Here is an 18243-nt window from a genome sequence, read left to right as displayed (position 1 = left end):
CACAGTTCATGAGTTTGAGCCCCATGTCAGGCCCTGTGCTGACAGGTCAGAGCCTGGAGCCTGCTTCAGATTCTGTGTCTCCCTCTCTCTCTGCCCCTCCTGCCTCTCAAAAATAAATATTAAAAAAATAAAAGAATCTTGACCATATATTAGACATGATTCAGTCATTCAGAAAGTATCTATTGTATGCTTACAACAATGAATAGGATAGGCAAACTTTCTGCTCTTGTGGAGCTTATGTTCTGGTGGGGGAAGGAAAACCAGAGGAAATAAAGGAAAATGTTAGGGAATATGATAAATGCTGTGTAAAAGTATGGGACTCTAACACCTGACAGAAAGGGAGAAGGTGAATAGTGTCTTCTGAATTAACAAGATAATGATATTATACAGTAGAATAACAAATTACAAGAAATGTACCAGTGGGGATGTAAAGAAGGGAGAATTTCTCTCCATTGCCTTATTTCATGGGTTGTGAAGCTCTGATCCTATAGACTCACCCCTGCTGGCCTTTCTAAGTCTCTCATGAGATTTTGTGCTCCATTAACTTTCTTGTGATCCAGTTCAGTCCTCTCAAAGTATAAGAGAACTAAAAAGAGTAAGATGACCATCCATAGATGTCATCTCAATATGAAATGTTTCTCCATGGAGATTTGTTGAAAATCAGTATAAACTCATGTGTGACCTACTGGACATCAACTTGGACAGGTTATTAAAAAACACATTTGTTGGGGCACCTGGGTGGCTCAGTTGGTTGAGCGTCTGACTTCAGCTCAGGTCATGATCTCACGGTCTGTGGGTTCGAGCCCTGCATCAGGCTCTATGCTGACAGCTCAGAGCCTGGAGCCTGTTTCAGATTCTGTGTCTCCCTCTCTCTCTGCCCCTCCCCCACTCGTGCTCTGTCTCTTTCTCTCTCTCTCAAAAATAAATAAACATTAAAAAAAATTTTAAAAACCAGATTTGTTGTTAACTATATATCCTTGGACAATGCTATTCAAACCCACTGTGTATAATTTTCTTAAATGTAAAATGGGGTTAATAATATTGTTGCATTATTGTGAGAAATGCATAATGCATGGAAAATACATGAAACAGTTCCTGACAATATTGGATGTTGGCAAAAAACTGGTTATCACATGATACAAGGATTCAATCATATATTGCTCTGGGGATTGGTTTATTGAATGAATGAATGAATGAATGATCCAAATCTACACTTAAACAGAATTATAAGAGAAAAATAGGTGATAATGCAGCAACAAAGCTCTAGGCCAAATTAAATGTCAGGGGACAGTAATGGTCTTCACCTCCAACTGGTCTCAAATAAGGGAGCTGTTCCATCAGGGGACATCTGTGGTTCCAGCTGCACATCTGTAAATTTGCAGATGATGCTATGGTGAGAACATGTTCTGATGCACATACTTATGTGGACCTAAGGTGCAAGATGCAGATGGCCAAGAAATGTCCTCAAATGATGCTATGAATCCAAGAAAATCTATGATACAGCTTGATATAATCCTGAGGCCCAAAAGGATCTGGAGTGGTGGGATCTAACATGTAATTGTGTTCATTTAAAGAGAATAATATCTGTCATTAAAAAAAGACTGGCGATTGGGTCCCATATACAATGAATAGTGAGTAAATATACATGAAATGAATGATAGTGGTGTTCTTGGAGGACCCATTACAGAGTCTTTAGGAACCAGCTTTATTGGGTAGTCCAGCTTGGATTTTTTTTTTTAGCTTTATAGACTGCAATATCCCACAAAAACATCAAAACCTGGTGGCTTGGAAATAATCAATAGTGACCTCTAGTTGTTTCTTGAATTCCTTCTCACATAGTCCCAACATCTGTGTCATATCTGAATCTATTTATATTGATTGATTTACCTCTTGGCATTATATCATTTTTTCCTTACCTTTTCAAATACTTTGTAAATTTTTGTTTAAAACTAAACATTTTGTGTAGGACAGAGACTGAGATAAATCATTTGTTATGCAGGGGGATGAATGTACATTCCTTTCTGCTATGTTTTTAATGTGGGGGTTTGAGTTGATCTAGTCAAGGGTACTGCTGGGTCTTTGGTCATATTATCGCTGTGGTTTCTCTTTGTGCATCACAGGCTTCCAGTTCCTTTAGTCATGCTTTATCTCTCAGCACCCCTGCCTCAGCTGTGCTTCTGAGCTCTGAAAGGATTTCTGCACCTGACCCAGAAACTGAAGTTTTCTTCCTGTTTCTTTTGACCAAATGCTATGGATTGTCACCAGTGCCTTCCTTCCCCAACAGATTAAGGATTGCATCCCTTTGTGAAGGAGAAGAGAGAAAGGTCCAGACCTACACCACCAAAACACTTTCTCAAGACATTGGTCAATCATTTATGCTAGTTCCCAGTGGGGTCTGTGGAGAAGAAGGTGCAAACCCCTCTTATCTCTCTAGGTCTAAGGAGGTCCAAACTCTCTTGCCTGCTTACACCTGGCAGCCATCAATTTTTGTGACTATACTAGTTGACATTTCCTAAGTGATGTCTGACTGCATTTGCCCCAGGTAGGCCATGATTCCTGTCCCATCTTTTCCTGCAACTTTGGTTCTCTGATGCAGTCAAGAAAAGTGAACTTGTAGTTTGGCTTTTGTTGTTGTTGCAGGGGTGGGAATAATAATCCTTCTGGTTCTTTACATCCCAAGCAGAAACCAGGTGTCTACATGTTTCTTAATAGTAATAACCATGATATCCATAGAGTGTGTACTGTGTCAATAAGGATGTACATATATGCACTTATACATATATTTGAATATTTAGATGGTGAAATTATGCAAAAGCTGGAAAGCATATTCATATAAATTTATGCATAAATTAGGAAACCCTCATTTTTCTGGAACTTTTTAATGAGGCCAGCCATACCTCCCTTATGGGAAGTAAATATATCATATACATAATGCAGAATATATGTACATATTCCTACGATTGTTTGCACTAAGTGGTTGTTTCAACTCAGGTACCTAGCTACCTGGGGTGAGTAAGCATATGAATACGGTGATTATGACTACTTATAAGAAAGAATGTTTTCTTTGGAAGGACGTATAAGAACTTGTGTGTGAAGAAGCTTCTGTTCTTGACAGTATCAAGATGCCTTAGAGAATGCTGCAAAGGGCGTGGTGAACAGTGCTTGCTTTGTGTCATTTGTGTACACGAAATGTAACTCAGGACTGACTTTGACTATTTCCATTAAGGCCAAATTGTAATGACTAATAAGAAAAAAAATCAAATGATTTCCAAAACCTGTCCTAATTAATAATGCAATTCTGGTATAATAAACTCAGATGAAAAAAATGACAAATAGCATATAGGCTCTGGATACACATAATTCAAGATCACATTTAACAGCTGTGAGATCTTGGTCAAAATGACCTTTCTGAGGCACATTTTCCTAATAGACGCAGTGAGGACTGGGATATCCGGCGCAGTAGGTAATTGTGATGCTTGCGGGAATTCCTACGTAAGTCTCCCTGCGGAGCGAAGAGACTCACAGTGGCAGTATTGACCCCGAGCTACAACCCAAAATCAACGATGACCTTTCTTTCCTGACCAATCTCTGACTTGTGGGGGGAGTTGGCAAGCGGAGTCTTCACGCTCTTGTCCCATTTCTCACTTCTTTCTCGGAGAATAAAGTCCTAAACTAACGGCGCCAGATGCCGGCTGCCATTCAGGCCGTGTTCCCCAGCAGGCAGTTCATTGTATGCTACGATCTGATCTTCTTTCTTCCTGCAGTCACATGGCCAGATCAGCGAGGGCGGCCGACATCACTGAGCTCTTTTCCTTTTCTTACTCTCAGGGTTGTTGTTGGAACCTGCAATCCCTCCATGTCTGTCACTTAGGGATTAGGTCCAGGATACCTATCTGCCTGATAATGAGAAATTATTTTTTATGATAGAGCTGTTTTTTATGCTGGAGTACTTTTGCTTGTTGTTTTGTTTAATAAAGGATTCTGTTTCTGAAATTTCTCCAGATTAATTTTATTTCTTTTTCCACGCAGTACTTTCCTCATTTATTACTTCTGTTCCCTCTTCCATGTGAGCAGCCCAAGGATGTGAAGATTCCGAGATAAGATACTCAATTTAGAGTTTGGGGATCTGGATCAGGATCTGAGAGTATGCCATGTGTCCTAGACACATTACCAGAAAGTTCTACGTTTGTTTATTTGGCATTGGCCAGGCTAATAACAAAGTGTACTTTAATTTCCCGTTTGCTGTACTCCCCTTTTTAAAAATAATTCCTTTGGGGACTTTATGGGAATGAGCAATGAGATTGGGGCAGGATTCCAACGTTCCCGGTCCCCCTATTCCCAGGAAAACATGTAACATTACCAAAATTTTACACCTCTTTCTAAAACATCACTTGCCCTTTGAGGACAGAGCCATCTTAATGTTTTCTAGATTTGAAGGAGATACATAATTCTTTTCTGAATCTTTTCTTCATTGAAAGTTGAATATTAAGAAGACAAAGATGCAGTTGGGAAGTTCTCATTTGGTATGAGATCCAGGGGCTAAGAAGTCCAAACTGGCAAGAGTGGCACTAGGATCAGGCTTTCTGGGTGTCGACATGGTCAGGAAGGTGTCTCATGTGGCCCATTTTGGAGTGGCAAAGGCAGGGTTTCTGGTTCCACCTGCTCGAATTCATGCAGAAGAATCACTTCCACCATACAGAAGAGGGAATAGAAATTCCCAGGAAAGGAGGGAATATGAGTAAATTGCTAATCTTTGTTCAGAGTCCCATGGTAAACATGTCCCCTCTTGTTTAGGCAGGTGGCACTGATCTGAACCCTTCTGTGACGCAGAGAACATTTATCTTTAGTGGTGTTTCTCACTAGATGGTGAGGGCCTGCTTTGTCTCTGTGCCACACATACGAGCCTACTCAGTGGCTCAGAGAGGCAAACAGTCAATGATCTGGAGCTTCGGAGATTAAAACGTCAATTTTCTCCAAATTCTAAAGAATCTTTTCTAATTCTATACAATTAGCCAAGATGAGTCAAACAAGGGTGTGGATTTTCTGACCACTGTTTTATCTGGACTGTTTGTCTTTTCCCCCTACTTTTTTGGTAGCTTTGATCAGTTTTATGAATCTTAGAATTTTCTTAGAAGCTGAAAGTAAAAATATGGCAAAGGTTTAAGACCAATCCATTTGAAATCTTAGTAGTTTGTCAGGGGAAGGAAAAACAGTCAGAGTAGATTTTAATGAAATGTGAGACTAATAAAGTTCTTCATTTAATTCTTCCTTCTCCCTGGAGGGCACAGGTAGAAAATAGCTATTTTTCATAACAGACTTATAAAGCTGATTTTCCTCCTGACAATTATAAGAGAAAGGACCACATCTTAATCCTTATTATATCTCTGGTGTCTCTCTGATGGGAATTAACAAACACTTTTTGAAAGAATACATGGATGGAGTGATTGACTGGTGGACTGGCTTTGATTTCTCAATCCTCGGTGAATTCTTTAAAATATATTTGGGGGGTGCCTGGGTGGCTCAGTCGGTTAAGGGTCCCAGTTCAGTTCAGGTCATGATCTCGTGGTTCAGGAGTTCAAGCCCCACGTTGGACTCTGCACTGACAGCTCAGAGCCTGGAGCCTGCTTCAGATTCTGTGTCTCCCATTCTCTCTGCGCCTCTCCTGCTCATGCTCTGTCTCTCAAAAAATAAATAAATGTTAAAAAAATTGAAAATATATCTTTTGATTGCAGCACATAGAGAAGGGCTACCTACTTACTCCAGGTGTGTCCATGGCCCCCTCTTATTTTATCTTAATGTTTTCTCTTTTACCCTCCACCCCTCCATTTCTAGTTGCATGAACCTGTCAGCTACCTTATTTTAAATAACTGCATTAGTTAGGCTATCTCTGCCTATTGTTACAAAAAACCTGGAATTTCAGTGGCTTAACATATTCGTTTTTTTTTCATTATAATTTCATTTGAAGATAGATCACTGTGTGATTTAGATACGTATGCTTATTTTGTAACAAGCAGAGGGACGATCTCTTCCACCCGTAGGTGTTTAGAGGATGTTTCAAACTTCTGGTAGTTCTTCATAAAAGTAAAGTTCTTTACAAATTGCCACTCTGGTTTATGATTTCTACTTTATTTTTTTTTTAATATTTATTTATTTTTGAGAGAAAGAGAGACAGAGTGTGAGCAGGGGAGGAATAGAGACTGAGACACAGAATCGGAAGCAGGCTCCAGGCTCCGAGCTGTAAGCACAGAGCCTGAAGCAGGGCTCGAACTCACAAACCATGAGAACATGACCAAAGCTGAAGTCAGACACTTAACCAACTGAGCCACCCAGGCACCCATATGATTTCTCTTTTAACAACTACTGTTTGAGAGCCCTTCCTTTCTCCATGCAGCTGCTTCTGTAATAATCTTACCATTTTCGTTTCCTTTCCTACCATGAGTCCTTCCACCGCCACAGATTCCTTCGACCTCAAATTTAGCTCTTCCTCTCCCCAAGCTCCACTGCTGCTTTCACCAACACAGATTTCATATACTCTCCCACCTAGGAAATCTTGGCAGGGCCACCGTAATGTAGAAAGCACAGGAGAATGGGTTCAGCTCCCATAGGCTGAAGTTCTGAATTTGGCTATCGGGATGGTGCTCTAAAATGGGACTGGATTCCTTTCACATGTTTACAAGAGTTTTATGAAGAGCCTTTTGGGGGATTTAACCATTTAGAACAATGAAATTACAAATTGAATTTATCCTTCTAAACAAATGGTTTCATCTAAATATTAGAATCAAAGTCATTCTTAAGTATGTATTCTAGGTATTCTAAAGAAAACACTATGCAAATTAAAGACAATAACAAAAGATGAAATGAAAGCAAGGCATAAATACTTGGAAAAAATTTAACTTCACTAATAACCAAAGAAATGTAAATTAAAGCCAAAACATTTTGCATTAAAGAAATAGAATTAATTCTATTTTCCAGTAAAAGAAATCAGGGGTCCTTGGATAAATGGCCAATTCCAGAATGAGAACAGGAAAATTGCGAGAGCAGAGTAATTGGAATGTGGGGTTTGTGTGTCTGTGTGTGGGGAGTGGGGAGCCAGGATATAAGAAAGGGCTAATAAAATGATGAAGATACGTCCAAAGAACTTAGAAACAAGGGCTCCCATTAGTCAAATCAGGGACAATTTCAGTATCAAAATGAATAATAAGTGTAGTGGATTATAACACACTGAATATAAAAAGAATCCCTGTATCCATTCTATTAAAAATATATATGAACAAATGACTGACTACATACATACATACATGCAAAATAGCAAGAAAAAGCAAAAGCTTTTTGTTAGAGTAAAATGGCAAATAATAAATGCAGAAGGGATTCTGGAGTTAGAAAAATTAGTATTTTGCAACAGTCATAATAATAACTATTTCGGACACATATCAAAACGGATGCTAAAACCCATGGGCGAGAGTTTGTTGAGGTCCAGGATATTTACACAGTCTCAAGTAACTTCCCATAGATTACTTATTAATTACAAAAGGGAAAGCTACCTTTACAGTGCGGAAACATGGTAGAATCATTTTAACCTAGTGATTAAAGTGAACATCACTAAAAATAGGACAAACTGACATCATGATGTATATACACTGAGAGCAACATCACTTCTGTGGCATACTTGCCCAAAATGCATAACCTGAGTTTAATTATGAGGAAACTCAGAAAAACCCAGATGGAAGCACATTTTACAAAACAATCTGCCTGTACTCTTCAAATGTGTCAATGTCATGAAAACTAAAGGCTGAGAAACTGTTCTGAATTAAAGGAATTAAAAAGACATGGCAAGAAAACACAATACATCATCCTGGCTTGGTTTCTAGATCATAAAACAAAATCCTACGAAGGACAACATTAGGACAACTTAAATATAGGGCTGTGTGTTGGATGATAATATTTATCAATGTTAAAGGTGCTTAATTTGAAAATACAACAATATAAAAAAGTGTTTTTCTTAGAAGACAAAAATTGAAATATTTAGGGGTAAAAATGTCTATAACTTATTCTCAAATGGTTCAGCAAATAATAATAATAATAATAATAATAGTGATAATAAATAGTTTGAGGCCATTAATGCACACGTAACAAAATATTAATAATTGGTAAATATAGACAAAGAGCATACAGGAGTTCATTGTACTGTTCTTGTATGTTGTCTGTAGATTTGAATTTTGTAAGAATAAAAATTCTAAAAAATTAGAATAACTAATGTTCATGACAGTCTAATGAATTAGTTACTTTAATATATCCCTGAAGGAAATGTAAATTGGCACAAGCTATCTGTAAAAAAAATGTCAACAAATACCAAGGGCCTTAAAATATCCATACTCTTAATTTAGGTTTTGGGGAATTGATCCTAAAAGTTAATTACAAAATACAGAGGAAAAAAAGTTTGTTGAAAGATATTGTTAGATTATTTTAAATACAAAAGCTCTAGAAAATCAAGGTAGTTAGTTGAATTGTGGTATGTGTGTTAATAAAATATCAGATAATCATCAAAAATATGTTAGAGTTTCTATTCATGTTGGAAAATACTTGTGTTATATTATGTGTTCAAAAAGCTATACAAAATTATATATAATTATGATCCAAATTATATAAACTAAACTTTTCATAATAAAAAATGATATTGACCAAAACATGAATAATAGTTATCCATGACTGGATTATGAACTGCTATTATCATTTTCTTCGTATTTTCCAATGTCTTCTACTTTGTTTTATTTTCTACAACAAGAGAGAGGAGCTCTGAGCTCAAGCCCAAGGGGCCCCCAAGTAGCACATGATTATTGGCAAGGCCCTTCCTGTCCCCTTGGCTTCCTCATCTTTGCTGTGAGGGGCTTTGGAAGGTGCATTTCTCCTATATTCCCTCCTGAAGAGAAAACAGAACGTACAACTTGAGAGCTTGTGGGGTTAGAGGCTTAAGTAGGCACTGAATAGAAAAGATCCACGAAGTCTTGGTCTATCTGCAAAATGCACGTGAATTTTTTTCTCATTGTATTTTATAAGATAGGTGTTGGTTTTAATATGACAATAAAACCGTTGGGCAGAGCCTAGAAGTAGACCATTATAAGAAACAAAGTTCTCAAGAGATTTCCAAGTTTTCCTGAGAGTCTTTAACCCAAGAGATAACAAAGCCAAATGATCCACAAATTAAAAAAAAAAAAAAAAAAAAAAAAAAAAAAAAAAAGGAGGGCTGGTAATTGCATTATTTCCTACCTTGGGCAACTTCGTTTCAAACTGAAATATAAGAACAAGTGAAGGGTGTTCACTTTCAGCAGAAAAAAAAAAATTGTCTAGGAGAAGCAATCCCATGGGTTAGTTTTTAAAAGGAAGTATAACAACCTATTTGGATCTTCAGCAGATGTTTTTTAAAAAATCCTACTGTGAGCCTCAGATGAAAAGAAGTTTCATGAGTATCCAGAGTGCATGGGAGCTGATGGACTGGTAGAAAAACAAAGACCAGAGGAGTGCCTTTAATTGTGTGCTGCAAGATTTACTGGGGCCCGACACGGGTCAGACTTGAGGTCCTCCCTGTTCACAATCTATAAAAGATGATATAGACAGGTTAATTCTGCTGACAACACAGAGCTGAGGGAGGCATAGCCATTCAATAACAACAACAACAAAAATCAGCCAAATTCAGAAGTGTTTGGGGCTATTCCCCTGCCCTGAAAGTTCTCGGAAATCAGCTGATGTTAGTTCAACACTCACGTTTGGGAGAGAGTGTGTGACCTGCAGAGTAAGTGTAGAAGACCCATCAAAAGTTGTTTTTGGCACAAGAAGGAAGATTACATTAGTGTAACTTGAGTTGAGGATTGTTTTGGACAATGCCAAGATCTGGGACTCAATTCTAGATAAGGCAAGTTTCCCAGCCTCCTATTTCAGTTGTGTCATAAAGAAAGTACAGCAATCTGGGACCGTGCATATACATTTTTAGTGGGATGGAACACTTCATCTTGATTTTGCCTTTGGTAGGCTGGCCATGGAGCAGGAACTGCTTAGACTAGTCACTGGCACTCTGGCATAAGGTGGGTTCTTTACCACAAACAACCCCAGAAATCATGATTTTTGGTGATGCTGGTGTTATTTTTCTTTGCACGTCAATGGAGGCTAAGCAGAAATGCTATCTTCTCCTGAAGAAGTAATGGAATGCATCCTATTTATTTGCTATTAAGTACTGAATTTGTTTCCCCAGTACAGAAGATGTAGGCATTTCTTACAGGAGGAAAGGCCATTGACACCCATATTTTTTTTCTGTTCTTCTCACTGCTTATTCTTCTTTCCAAACAAAATATTTTGCTTGGGGTTAACTATGGTGTTTGTTTCCATTTTGATATCTGGATACACCACTTGAATTTGAAAGATCTCATTCTCTACTAAATATATTGTTGCACTGTTTGAACAAAGCTAGAAGAGTGGGCTTCCAAAGGTGATATTTCGGTGGGGGTTAGGGCACTTTCAGAGAGGAAGAGTTCCAGGGTCTGGCTGATGGTCTTTGGAATGAATTGTATATAGGTGGGGAGGAGAGTCTAAGGCCATTCGAATTAGCAAGGTTTTAGGATTGTGATTGGTGAAGTCAGCACTACATTTTAGGATTTAAGGTGGAGAGTAAGACATTGTGTCAGGTTATAAGAGGTGTTAAATATGAAGAAATGACCAACATAGAGGCTGACATATGACAGCCATGAAGGTGAAGAGAGCTCATTAGTGGCATCAGGCTCAAGGAGGAGGGTATTCTCAAGGAGAGTAGGAAAGGAGTGGCCAAGAAGCCTTGTGAGTCTTTACAAATTTATTCTATGCCCCCTAAAACTAGTATCTAGGGATCACATGGACACAAGTAGCCGCCACCGGAAGGCTTCGGGGTTTTTGAGACCACTGGTAGGAGAAGAACTTTCTGAGGAGTTTGAGGACTTAGGAGCACTGTTTATCACGGAGCGGTCCTTTCTGGGAACACGATAGGAAGCATTGGGAACTGCTTAATGAAAGGCTGAGGCTAAAGGACTAGGGCGAAGGTCACATTTGTGTAGATAATTATTCAGAAGAGACTGCAGCTCTGGGTGGTCCTAGAAAGCACCAGGAATTAGAGAAACAGAAACACTCCAGTTGGAGGGAAGTGATGGGGCTTAGAGAAATTTAGCAAACCTTTTAGGTAGGTAATACTCTTGGTTCCCTACAAAGCTCAGAAGTGGAATTTCTTCTTCAGGTGAAGAGCTTGATTCCTAAACGTATCCTCATTTAGATCATCAAATCCTTGTGTGGATTTGTCTTGCCATCTGAACCTTGCTTTCTCTTCTAAGCCAAGTTGAGGTTCACTCCAGTGACTTGAACACAAGTCTTAGATAATTTAGGGAATGGACACCATTTTGTGAGAGTGTTCTTCCTTTTCAAGCCATTCGGAGTTCTGACAACATGCTAGGGATGACGGCAAGGAAATTGTAGCACTTGGAAGGCCTCAGAAGAAGGAGAAGGTGCTGACTCCAAGAGTAAAGGGCTGAATGATTGTCAGGCGGGGGGCCAAAGAAAAGGGGAACAATTCTGCCAATTCTCCACTCCCCCTCCACGCGCTCCAACTTCCCATCTGCCGCCAAGACACATTTTATTTTTCTGACATGAAATATGTATATAATTCTAGCCTGATTTTTTAAAGCACAAGAGGGTTGATTCTGTTTATGCCTCCCTCCAACTCCCACCCAGTACAAACATTGGCCTCCAGCCTGGTAGTGACGACAGCATCTAACAAAACAGAATCCTAGAGCCAGGAAGTAGATGGCTAAGTAAATATACCCCAAAACACTGACATTTTAGACCAAGTAGGTGCAGTGGCGGAGGCCTTGGATGAGGAGTCACAGGAAGGATAACCGCATGAGAAGATAGCAGCAGACGTTTATGACTGACTTTGTTCGGAGGCTAATGTGATTTGTCCTGTCCCAGCATTGGGACTTCAGGTATCATCTTCTGCATCTAGATCTTGGTGGTGGAAGCAGGGAATGGGTAGCCTCACTGAAATTTGATCTATTTCAGGAGGTTTCATAGATGTACCCAGATTCATCGTTAAGCATCTTCAGGAACATATATGATTCAGGTAAGAAAGTGGAACTTAATGCCAATAAAAGTAATTGGGCAGTTGAAACTATGTGAGTCCGTGAATTAACACACTAACGTTATGGAGGGCTAAGTCACATCCATTGGATAATGGAAACGACCATGCTCTGCACCTTGCAGTTCTTATCTCGTTTCATTTAATCCCCATGTGGCTACATGTCAGCTATGGGAAAAAACATTAAAAAAATCACTCCCACTGCAATAGGCAGGGATTCATGTCATCAAAAAATTTTTTTTTGTTTTGAGAGAGAGAGAGAGCGAGCAGGGGAGGGGCAGATGGAGAGGGAGAGACTGAATCCCAAGTAGATTCCACACCCAGCACAGAGGCCAATGCGTGGCTCAGTCTCACGACTGGAAGATCATGACCTGAGCCCAAATCAAGAGTCCTATGCTTAACTGAGTGAGCCATCGAGGCACCCCAGCATCAACAATATGGTATTATTTTTCATTTATTAAGTTTCCTGAAAAATTATTAAATTTCATCCTTTGTTTCAATAATTCTATAAGCAGAGTGGTTCCATTTCTAATGCTGTGTTCATTCCTAGAACCTTGCTCATAATATGTGCATTCCTATTATGTGTTTTTGAATGAATACATCAATGATAGATTGCTCAGTCTCCCAATAGCTTGATTCTGAGAAACATAAAAGAAAAATGTGTAAATTCAGCTTCATTTCTAATAATCATTCTATAGTTTCAAAGAGCTGTAGAGAGGATGCTTTCCCAAAACCAAAGCAAGACCTCCTTCTTCTATATGGCTGCCTCTCTGTGTTGCTCCTTTAGTCTCAGGTGCCAAAGTGCAAAAAGGAGGGTTGTTATTCTTGTTGCTGTGATCAGTAGCTTCATAGTAGGACATGACACCTGCTCCCCAGTGGCCCAGTCTAGACCTTGACTAGGAAGGTATTTGACATTTCTGGAGCTATTGAGGCTGAGTGAAGTGTATGGATTATATTGGGGTGTGAGCCAAGCTGATGCTGATTTCTTAACTTTAAGATCATTGGACTTTACTATTTGATTGTTTATTCTAAAATTAGAGAATATCAAAATAAAATTAAATTTGAAAAAAATCCTTGAAGGGTTTTTTCCTGGATCCTTCTTTCTCTTCCTCCCTGCCCCCCGCTCCCTCAACCTATAACTCTGTTAGTGTCCCTGCCTGTCCTAGAATGGAGACCTCAAGTATCTGCCACTAGCACTTTGATTGCCCAAGGTAAATTCAAAATCTGAAAAGAACCTTTCCATAGATTATAACTCAAATCAGTGTTAGTCATGCTAAGACTCAATATCAAAGGACGTGCATATGGAAATGCCTTTAACTCAAGTTCTTTTTAGTTAGAAAATGTTATTCTTAATAAAATTGGCTGGATGAATTTTGAGCATTTTTAATTCTTGTTTTTTGTCACCATGCCTACAGGATATATAGCGCCTCACTGGACTGCTCCATGGCTAATCTACTACTCAGTTCTTGGCTTTTCTTCTATGTTTAGACATCTGAGCTCATCACCACACTCCTCTTTCTCCAACTATTATTGGGCTCTTTCCCATGCCCCGGCCTCCAAGCTGGACAGCTATCCGGCAGGATTCTCACTACATTAAGATGGTATCTCAAGGGCAACAGGGCCCTTCTCAGCCAGAATGAAAGGAGTATCTTCTATTCTTCTCAGCCAACACGGGAGATTCTGGAGAAGTGTGGCTGATATGAGACGATTCTTTATTGGGCTGGATGGTCTAATACGATCTCCAATTTTTCGTGATGTTTTCTTTTGAGATGGATTTTTCCCATATAACAACATACGTAACATTGCAGTTTTCATATCCCATACTCCAGAGGGGTCCATTCACACACACTGCAGTGAGAATGGCACTCCCTTGGTGTTTTGAGTATACAGCTCAATAGCCGTCCTGTGGTATGTATATTCTTAGACTCGTTGTTTATTAGCACTAAAGGGGAGAGTATAGAGAGTCTACTCCTACTTTCACCTCTCACAGATGAAGAACTGAGGCCCAACAATGGCAACAATGGAAGCTCTTATGTATTTTCATACAACCAGCTATTTGTTGAGTGGATGTGTGAGTTCATGTATAGACCCCAAATCTCACCATAATCCCCATTTCATGCTAATAGCACTTGATGGGGGGGGGGTCAACATTTTTTGAACATATAAAGTTATTTAAAGATTTTTTTGATGAAATTTAAGACCTACCTTGACCAACACATCCTCATTCTTTAAAAGCCATTGATAGTTGAACTAAAATAAAAAATTCATTCCAAAATTCCTTGCATGAAAAAATAAATATCATTCTTATGGAGGAGTAGTGATAGCATGGCACATAGAAGTAAAAGCTTATACAAATTACTAAAAGAAGACCCACAGTGATTTCTTAAAAAATACTCAACCTTGGGCAAAAGCAGAGGGCTGAGATCCTTAGAACTGGCTATTGAGGTTCACAGTTTGGTCCAGACACGTTTATTCCCTTCTTTGGTCCTTGACTTACCAAGTTGTGAAATAGGTTAAACTAGATGACCCCTAAAGCTTCTCATCATCTTTAATATTTTTATAATTCATTTTCCTAGAATTAGGTACAAAGTAAAGACATATAACTGCAGTAACAGAATAGGAGTCTCTGAAGAGTAAAATATACCTAGCTTAGGATATCTCATTTTCAGACTTGTTGCCCATATCTCCTTTTAGTGGGATCATTTTGCTGTACTACTCATAGCTAGTATATGAGTCTCTCCTTACAGTTGACTACATGGACCTACAGTGAAATGTCCTGGTTCCTCTGACCATCACCACCCTTATTTTCTGAATCTTAGGACTTCTCAGCCTTGAAGCAGCTTGTTGGCTCTGAGCTGGGTATGTGTTTACTTGGTGTTTTCCTTCTTCTGAGAATTCTCATCCAGGACTGTCTGTTCTATATTCACTGGCTCCCTGCTCTCTCTGCTCCCAGGCCCCTCACTGATTATTCACTTGCACGGTTTCCCTTCATGGCTCATTTTTTTCATGTGTTTCATGATGTTCATGTCAGTATACTTAAAATCAGGCCTGGTATTTCTGGAATCTTTCTAACAAAACTTTGTTTACTTTTTCCTTTCTTCTTTCTCTCCTTGTTTGATCATCTGTGCCTTTTCCTATAGTTTGATTTCAGCAACAAATGCAGAAAATTTACCAACGCAGTTTAAAATTTTCCCATTGGATTACTGGAAACTTACTTCTTGTTCAAGGTCTTCTTCTTCTTCTTGTTCAAGGAGGTGTCATTTTCCATGTGATATCTCTCGGTTTCTGAAGCTTCCTCATACCAGAACAAAACATGCTCTGGTGTGGGGCAAAATTTCTGAAATGGCCTCCTCCTGCCAAAGATGTCCTGGCCTAATTTTCCAAACCTGCGAATATGATGACGGATAATGTTTGTGATTTTGTGTACGCTATATGGCACAGTCGCCCTTAAAATGAGGTTATCCAGGTGGGCTTGATATAATCACGTAAGTCCCTCAAAGTAGAGGCAGGGGGTGCTCAGAGAGATTTGGAGTGCGACAGCTGCCGCTATGGAGATGAAGGGACAGGAGGAGGAATGCGGGCGGCCAGACAAGCCAACAGGAGATGGAGACCTTTGTCCACCAACCAAGAACCACAAGGAACTAAATTTGGCCAACAACCTGAATGAGTTTTGAAGCCCAGTCTTCCTCAGAGCCTGCAGATGAGAGCCCCCCACTTGGCCCTACCTACCTACCCCGAGCAGAGAGCCCAGTTACACTGTGCTCAGAACTCTGACCTACTGAAACTGTGACATAATAAATGAGTGTTGCTTGAAGCTGGAAAATTTGTGGTAATTTGTTACACAACAAGAGAAAAGTAATATTCCCAGCTGTTGTGCTGTGTGGTGCTTCTCTCCTCCTGTTTCTGGATCTAGTACCTACAGACACGGAACCTTTGGGTTCATTGAGTTAAGTCTGTACAAACCATAATATTTCCTGAATACCAAGGTTAGGGGAAGCTTCTAATTAATGTTTTAGATACTGTTAATTTATGGGATATAGGTTTCCAGTTACGGAAGGAATAGATCACAGGAATAAAAGGCATAGCATAGGAAGTACAGTCAATAGTATTGTAAGAGTGTTGGATGATGACAGATGGTAGTTACACTTATGGTGAACATAACACAGGTGCAAAGAAGTTGGATCACTATGTTTTACTCTTGAAACTAATGTAACGTTGTGTGTCAACCATACTGAAATAAATAACGAATTTAAGAATTGCAGACCAAAAATAAATAACGAATTTAGAATTGCAATATTGCCTTATTCAAAGAGAACTGGAAACAACTTGGCACAGAGTTTCCGTTACTCAGTTACCAGTAACTGAAATCTCCACATTAGCAAATTATGCCTAAACTCACTTAACGATACAGTGTGAGAAGGAGGAGTGTGGAAAGTGGATGTGAATAACATTGACACAATCATGTGAAAAGTGAGTCTCTTGTCTCTCTCTCTCTCTCTCTCTCTTTAAAGTCTATTTATTTATTTTGAGAAAGAGTAGAGAAGAGAGAGAATCCCAAGCAGGCTCTATACTGTCAGCCAGAAGCCCAACAAGGGGCTGGATCCCATGAACCCTGAGATCATGATCGGAGTGGAAATCAAGGGTCAGATGATTAACTGAGCCACCCAGGTGTCCCCAAAAGTGAATCTCCTAATGCAATTTTAAAAGTAAATAAAAATGAGTAATGACAATTTGCAAAAGTAAAAGGAGGCTAGACTAGAGCAGAATCAGAAATATTGAAGACAAGTTGATGGATAAATTCTGAGAATTTGATTCAAACTACTTATAAAATAGCCACTGCCTTTAGAGGTAAAGGGAATTAGGTTGGAGAGGGAAAAAAAATTATGTATTTAGACAATCTCCAGGCAATATTCTATGTTATGTTTTTCCTTTCTGCCTCCATACAAAGTGAGGGATAAACTAGGAAACTGTAGATAAGTTGTATTTTTACTCTGATATTTGCATCTGTGAATATCAAACACATGTTAAAAGAAGAATAAGATTAAAGATAAAAGAAAGTTAGCTGTAAGAGACCACCACATCAGATTGCTCTGAAGCTTTTTGAAATTCTCAAAAGGATTTTACCTAAAAAAGTCAATAAAATATAGGTTCAAATGCGTTGTTTATGAATAAAGTTGGAAGTATTCAATTTGGAAAGCAGCTACAGTGAAAAAGATCTAGAGATGTCAAAGAATCAAGTCTTAAATTTATCAATTTGGTGATTTTTAACTGTTTTCATTTCTATAGATCTGTCTCAGAATGGCATATCATTTGTGTATCAAAAATTGTCATTATGTAAGCAAACTTCTTTTTATAGAATATAATAATGTGTTGGTGTAGCAACATTCGTGGCCTGGGCCTAGCAAGTACAAAGAATAGTAGAAGCTATTTATGAAATCAGGGCCTTGAAAACTTCAGACTATTACAGAAATTAAGGATTGTGTTCAGACATTTCCCTGCTTTCTGGCAAAGTCAAGTTGTGATGGCTTCTCAAAATAAATCTCTGGGTGGGTGTCCCCAGGTGGGAACCGTGGTGGTTCCACATCAATTCTTTGGGGTGTACAATGAATGAGAGCTCCGGAGATTGCTGACTTGGGCTGGGGGCTAAGGGAGGGGATGAGAGGGCCACTGGAACCTGAAATCTGACTACTAGTGAGTCAGGTGAGGTGGGGAAGTGGGGAGGAGGAGAGCATTCCAGGTAGAGAAAACAGAGAGGAAATGTAGGCAGCTCATGCTACTTTTTCAGGGGACAGTGATGTTTCCAACTATGATGAAGACGATACCTTTATTTTCCCACATTTCCTAAGTAAAATGTCTGTGTCTCTTCTCTTATGGTATTTTCAAAACAGCTTGTTGAGATTTAGAAGGCAGGAATTTATTATCCTGGTTTTAAAGATGAAGAAATCAAGGTCCCAAGGGAACTAAGTGGCTCTCCCATAGTTAATCACAACTGACCACCTGACACCAGCTGCAGGCAGACATGTGTGCCATGTACGTATGTTTTACAATATCTGCATTTTTTTACATGTTAAGTTACTTAACTGACATCCTTAGGTATT

General features: G+C 39.1%; 1 long non-coding RNA gene across 1 annotated transcript in view; it reads left to right on the top strand.

Annotated features, from left to right (window-relative positions):
• The window catches only part of LOC147582267 (uncharacterized), a 30754-nt gene extending 16854 nt beyond the window's left edge, over positions 1 to 13900 (top strand). Inside the window, exon 2 of the long non-coding RNA XR_015248906.1 lies at positions 13561 to 13900. This is a non-coding gene — a long non-coding RNA (uncharacterized LOC147582267). The remainder of the gene's footprint in view (positions 1 to 13560) is intronic.
• The last annotated feature ends 4343 nt before the right edge of the window (positions 13901 to 18243 follow it).

This window comes from Puma concolor, chromosome A3 (assembly GCF_028749965.1).
Source record: "Puma concolor isolate L17-30 chromosome A3, mPumCon1.1.hap2, whole genome shotgun sequence".
Taxonomy (NCBI): domain Eukaryota; kingdom Metazoa; phylum Chordata; class Mammalia; order Carnivora; family Felidae; genus Puma; species Puma concolor.
The sequence above is the reverse complement of the archived record's forward strand: the minus strand, read 5'-3'. Positions and strand labels throughout refer to the sequence as shown.